Source organism: Oncorhynchus gorbuscha, linkage group LG25 (genome assembly GCF_021184085.1).
Source record: "Oncorhynchus gorbuscha isolate QuinsamMale2020 ecotype Even-year linkage group LG25, OgorEven_v1.0, whole genome shotgun sequence".
In the NCBI taxonomy this organism is placed as follows: Eukaryota; Metazoa; Chordata; class Actinopteri; order Salmoniformes; family Salmonidae; genus Oncorhynchus; species Oncorhynchus gorbuscha.
In genome coordinates this window covers 933,384-940,827 of record NC_060197.1, presented here as the reverse complement: position 1 = coordinate 940,827, position 7,444 = coordinate 933,384, and positions in this window count along the sequence as shown.

The window sequence follows — 7,444 nt, the reverse complement described above, 5'->3', positions numbered from 1 at the left end:
ATATAGTTAAGATGAATGACAGAGGAGACAGACACACTGGATGGTCTATAGTTAAGATGAATGACAGAGGAGACAGACACACTGGATGATGTATAGTTAAGATGAATGACAGAGGAGACAGACACACTGGATGATGTATAGTTAAGATGAATGACAGAGGAGACAGACACACTGGATGGTCTATAGTTAAGATGAATGACAGAGGAGACAGACACACTGGATGGTCTATAGTTAAGATGAATGACAGAGGAGACAGACACACTGGATGATGTATAGTTAAGATGAATGACAGAGGAGACAGACACACTGGATGGTGTATAGTTAAGATGAATGACAGAGGAGACAGACACACTGGATGGTCTATAGTTAAGATGAATGACAGAGGAGACAGACACACTGGATGGTCTATAGTTAAGATGAATGACAGAGGAGACAGACACACTGGATGGTCTATAGTTAAGATGAATGACAGAGGAGACAGACACACTGGATGGTCTATAGTTAAGATGAATGACAGAGGAGACAGACACACTGGATGGTCTATAGTTAAGATGAATGACAGAGGAGACAGACACACTGGATGGTGTATAGTTAAGATGAATGACAGAGGAGACAGACACACTGGATGGTCTATAGTTAAGATGAATGACAGAGGAGACAGACACACTGGATGGTCTATAGTTAAGATGAATGACAGAGGAGACAGACACACTGGATGATGGTGTATAGTTAAGATGAATGACAGAGGAGACAGACACACTGGATGGTGTATAGTTAAGATGAATGACAGAGGAGACAGACACACTGGATGGTGTATAGTTAAGATGAATGACAGAGGAGACAGACACACTGGATGGTGTATAGTTAAGATGAATGACAGAGGAGACAGACACACTGGATGGTGTATAGTTAAGATGAATGACAGAGGAGACAGACACACTGGATGGTCTATAGTTAAGATGAATGACAGAGGAGACAGACACACTGGATGGTCTATAGTTAAGATGAATGACAGAGGAGACAGACACACTGGATGGTCTATAGTTAAGATGAATGACAGAGGAGACAGACACACTGGATGGTGTATAGTTAAGATGAATGACAGAGGAGACAGACACACTGGATGGTCTATAGTTAAGATGAATGACAGAGGAGACAGACACACTGGATGGTCTATAGTTAAGATGAATGACAGAGGAGACAGACACACTGGATGGTCTATAGTTAAGATGAATGACAGAGGAGACAGACACACTGGATGGTCTATAGTTAAGATGAATGACAGAGGAGACAGACACACTGGATGGTCTATAGTTAAGATGAATGACAGAGGAGACAGACACACTGGATGGTCTATAGTTAAGATGAATGACAGAGGAGACAGACACACTGGATGGTCTATAGTTAAGATGAATGACAGAGGAGACAGACACACTGGATGGTCTATAGTTAAGATGAATGACAGAGGAGACAGACACACTGGATGGTCTATAGTTAAGATGAATGACAGAGGAGACAGACACACTGGATGGTCTATAGTTAAGATGAATGACAGAGGAGACAGACACACTGGATGGTCTATAGTTAAGATGAATGACAGAGGAGACAGACACACTGGATGGTCTATAGTTAAGATGAATGACAGAGGAGACAGACACACTGGATGATGTATAGTTAAGATGAATGACAGAGGAGACAGACACACTGGATGGTCTATAGTTAAGATGAATGACAGAGGAGACAGACACACTGGATGATGTATAGTTAAGATGAATGACAGAGGAGACAGACACACTGGATGGTCTATAGTTAAGATGAATGACAGAGGAGACAGACACACTGGATGGTATATAGTTAAGATGAATGACAGAGGAGACAGACACACTGGATGGTCTAAGATGAAGTTAAGATGAATGACAATGACAGAGGAGACAGACACACTGGATGGTCTATAGTTAAGATGAATGACAGAGGAGACAGACACACTGGATGGTCTATAGTTAAGATGAATGACAGAGGAGACAGACACACTGGATGGTCTATAGTTAAGATGAATGACAGAGGAGACAGACACACTGGATGGTCTATAGTTAAGATGAATGACAGAGGAGACAGACACACTGGATGGTCTATAGTTAAGATGAATGACAGAGGAGACAGACACACTGGATGGTCTATAGTTAAGATGAATGACAGAGGAGACAGACACACTGGATGGTCTATAGTTAAGATGAATGACAGAGGAGACAGACACACTGGATGGTGTATAGTTAAGATGAATGACAGAGGAGACAGACACACTGGATGGTCTATAGTTAAGATGAATGACAGAGGAGACAGACACACTGGATGGTCTATAGTTAAGATGAATGACAGAGGAGACAGACACACTGGATGGTCTATAGTTAAGATGAATGACAGAGGAGACAGACACACTGGATGGTCTATAGTTAAGATGAATGACAGAGGAGACAGACACACTGGATGGTCTATAGTTAAGATGAATGACAGAGGAGACAGACACACTGGATGGTCTATAGTTAAGATGAATGACAGAGGAGACAGACACACTGGATGGTCTATAGTTAAGATGAATGACAGAGGAGACAGACACACTGGATGGTCTATAGTTAAGATGAATGACAGAGGAGACAGACACACTGGATGGTCTATAGTTAAGATGAATGACAGAGGAGACAGACACACTGGATGGTCTATAGTTAAGATGAATGACAGAGGAGACAGACACACTGGATGGTCTATAGTTAAGATGAATGACAGAGGAGACAGACACACTGGATGGTCTATAGTTAAGATGAATGACAAAATGACAGAGGAGACAGACACACTGGATGGTCTATAGTTAAGATGAATGACAGAGGAGACAGACACACTGGATGGTCTATAGTTAAGATAAATGACAGAGGAGACAGACACACTGGATGGTCTATAGTTAAGATGAATGACAGAGGAGACAGACACACTGGATGGTCTATAGTTAAGATGAATGACAGAGGAGACAGACACACTGGATGATGTATAGTTAAGATGAATGACAGAGGAGACAGACACACTGGATGGTCTATAGTTAAGATGAATGACAGAGGAGACAGACACACTGGATGGTATATAGTTAAGATGAATGACAGAGGAGACAGACACACTGGATGGTCTATAGTTAAGATGAATGACAGAGGAGACAGACACACTGGATGATGTATAGTTAAGATGAATGACAGAGGAGACAGACACACTGGATGATGTATAGTTAAGATGAATGACAGAGGAGACAGACACACTGGATGGTCTATAGTTAAGATGAATGACAGAGGAGACAGACACACTGGATGATGTATAGTTAAGATGAATGACAGAGGAGACAGACACACTGGATGATGTATAGTTAAGATGAATGACAGAGGAGACAGACACACTGGATGGTGTATAGTTAAGATGAATGACAGAGGAGACAGACACACTGGATGGTGTATAGTTAAGATGAATGACAGAGGAGACAGACACACTGGATGGTCTATAGTTAAGATGAATGACAGAGGAGACAGACACACTGGATGGTCTATAGTTAAGATGAATGACAGTGGAGACAGACACACTGGATGGTGTATAGTTAAGATGAATGACAGAGGAGACAGACACACTGGATGGTGTATAGTTAAGATGAATGACAGAGGAGACAGACACACTGGATGGTCTATAGTTAAGATGAATGACAGAGGAGACAGACACACTGGATGGTCTATAGTTAAGATGAATGACAGAGGAGACAGACACACTGGATGGTCTATAGTTAAGATGAATGACAGAGGAGACAGACACACTGGATGGTCTATAGTTAAGATGAATGACAGAGGAGACAGACACACTGGATGGTCTATAGTTAAGATGAATGACAGAGGAGACAGACACACTGGATGGTCTATAGTTAAGATGAATGACAGAGGAGACAGACACACTGGATGGTCTATAGTTAAGATGAATGACAGAGGAGACAGACACACTGGATGGTCTATAGTTAAGATGAATGACAGAGGAGACAGACACACTGGATGGTCTATAGTTAAGATGAATGACAGAGGAGACAGACACACTGGATGGTCTATAGTTAAGATGAATGACAGAGGAGACAGACACACTGGATGGTCTATAGTTAAGATGAATGACAGAGGAGACAGACACACTGGATGGTCTATAGTTAAGATGAATGACAGAGGAGACAGACACACTGGATGGTCTATAGTTAAGATGAATGACAGAGGAGACAGACACACTGGATGGTCTATAGTTAAGATGAATGACAGAGGAGACAGACACACTGGATGGTCTATAGTTAAGATGAATGACAGAGGAGACAGACACACTGGATGGTCTATAGTTAAGATGAATGACAGAGGAGACAGACACACTGGATGATGTATAGTTAAGATGAATGACAGAGGAGACAGACACACTGGATGGTCTATAGTTAAGATGAATGACAGAGGAGACAGACACACTGGATGGTCTATAGTTAAGATGAATGACAGAGGAGACAGACACACTGGATGGTCTATAGTTAAGATGAATGACAGAGGAGACAGACACACTGGATGATGTATAGTTAAGATGAATGACAGAGGAGACAGACACACTGGATGGATGTATAGTTAAGATGAATGACAGAGGAGACAGACACACTGGATGGTCTATAGTTAAGATGAATGACAGAGGAGACAGACACACTGGATGATGTATAGTTAAGATGAATGACAGAGGAGACAGACACACTGGATGATGTATAGTTAAGATGAATGACAGAGGAGACAGACACACTGGATGGTGTATAGTTAAGATGAATGACAGAGAGACAGACACACTGGATGGTGTATAGTTAAGATGAATGACAGAGGAGACACACTGGATGGTCTATAGTTAAGATGAATGAAGACAGAGATGAATGACAGAGGAGACAGACACACTGGATGGTCTATAGTTAAGATGAATGACAGAGGAGACAGACACACTGGATGGTCTATAGTTAAGATGAATGACAGAGGAGACAGACACACTGGATGGTGTATAGTTAAGATGAATGACAGAGGAGACAGACACACTGGATGGTCTATAGTTAAGATGAATGACAGAGGAGACAGACACACTGGATGGTCTATAGTTAAGATGAATGACAGAGGAGACAGACACACTGGATGGTCTATAGTTAAGATGAATGACAGAGGAGACAGACACACTGGATGGTCTATAGTTAAGATGAATGACAGAGGAGACAGACACACTGGATGGTCTATAGTTAAGATGAATGACAGAGGAGACAGACACACTGGATGGTCTATAGTTAAGATGAATGACAGAGGAGACAGACACACTGGATGGTCTATAGTTAAGATGAATGACAGAGGAGACAGACACACTGGATGGTCTATAGTTAAGATGAATGACAGAGGAGACAGACACACTGGATGGTGACTATAGTTAACTGGATGAATGACAGAATGGAGACAGACACACTGGATGGTCTATAGTTAAGATGAATGACAGAGGAGACAGACACATTGGATGGTCTATAGTTAAGATGAATGACAGAGGAGACAGACACACTGGATGGTCTATAGTTAAGATGAATGACAGAGGAGACAGACACACTGGATGGTATATAGTTAAGATGAATGACAGAGGAGACAGACACACTGGATGGTCTATAGTTAAGATGAATGACAGAGGAGACAGACACACTGGATGATGTATAGTTAAGATGAATGACAGAGGAGACAGACACACTGGATGGTCTATAGTTAAGATGAATGACAGAGGAGACAGACACACTGGATGGTCTATAGTTAAGATGAATGACAGAGGAGACAGACACACTGGATGGTCTATAGTTAAGATGAATGACAGAGGAGACAGACACACTGGATGGTCTATAGTTAAGATGAATGACAGAGGAGACAGACACACTGGATGGTCTATAGTTAAGATGAATGACAGAGGAGACAGACACACTGGATGGTCTATAGTTAAGATGAATGACAGAGGAGACAGACACACTGGATGGTCTATAGTTAGTGGAGACAGAACTGACAGTTAAGATGAATGACAGACACACTGGATGGTCTATAGTTAAGATGAATGACAGAGGAGACAGACACACTGGATGGTCTATAGTTAAGATAAATGACAGAGGAGACAGACACACTGGATGGTCTATAGTTAAGATGAATGACAGAGGAGACAGACACACTGGATGGTCTATAGTTAAGATGAATGACAGAGGAGACAGACACACTGGATGGTATATAGTTAACAGACACACTGGATGGTCTATAGTTAAGATGAATGACAGAGGAGACAGACACACTGGATGATGTATAGTTAAGATGAATGACAGAGGAGACAGACACACTGGATGATCTATAGTTAAGATGAATGACAGAGGAGACAGACACACTGGATGGTCTATAGTTAAGATGAATGACAGAGGAGACAGACACACTGATGAATGACAGAGGAGACAGACACACTGGATGTCTATAGTTAAGATGAATGACAGAGGAGACAGACACACTGGATGGTGTATAGTTAAGATGAATGACAGAGGAGACAGACACACTGGATGGTCTATAGTTAAGATGAATGACAGAGGAGACAGACACACTGGATGGTCTATAGTTAAGATGAATGACAGAGGAGACAGACACACTGGATGGTCTATAGTTAAGATGAATGACAGTGGAGACAGACACACTGGATGGTGTATAGTTAAGATGAATGACAGAGGAGACAGACACACTGGATGGTGTATAGTTAAGATGAATGACAGAGGAGACAGACACACTGGATGGTCTATAGTTAAGATGAATGACAGAGGAGACAGACACACTGGATGGTCTATAGTTAAGATGAATGACAGAGGAGACAGACACACTGGATGGTCTATAGTTAAGATGAATGACAGAGGAGACAGACACACTGGATGGTCTATAGTTAAGATAAATGACAGAGGAGACAGACACACTGGATGGTCTATAGTTAAGATGAATGACAGAGGAGACAGACACACTGGATGGTCTATAGTTAAGATGAATGACAGAGGAGACAGACACACTGGATGGTCTATAGTTAAGATGAATGACAGAGGAGACAGACACACTGGATGGTCTATAGTTAAGATGAATGACAGAGGAGACAGACACACTGGATGGTCTATAGTTAAGATGAATGACAGAGGAGACAGACACACTGGATGGTATATAGTTAAGATGAATGACAGAGGAGACAGACACACTGGATGGTCTATAGTTAAGATGAATGACAGAGGAGACAGACACACTGGATGATGTATAGTTAAGATGAATGACAGAGGAGACAGACACACTGGATGATGTATAGTTAAGATGAATGACAGAGGAGACAGACACACTGGATGGTG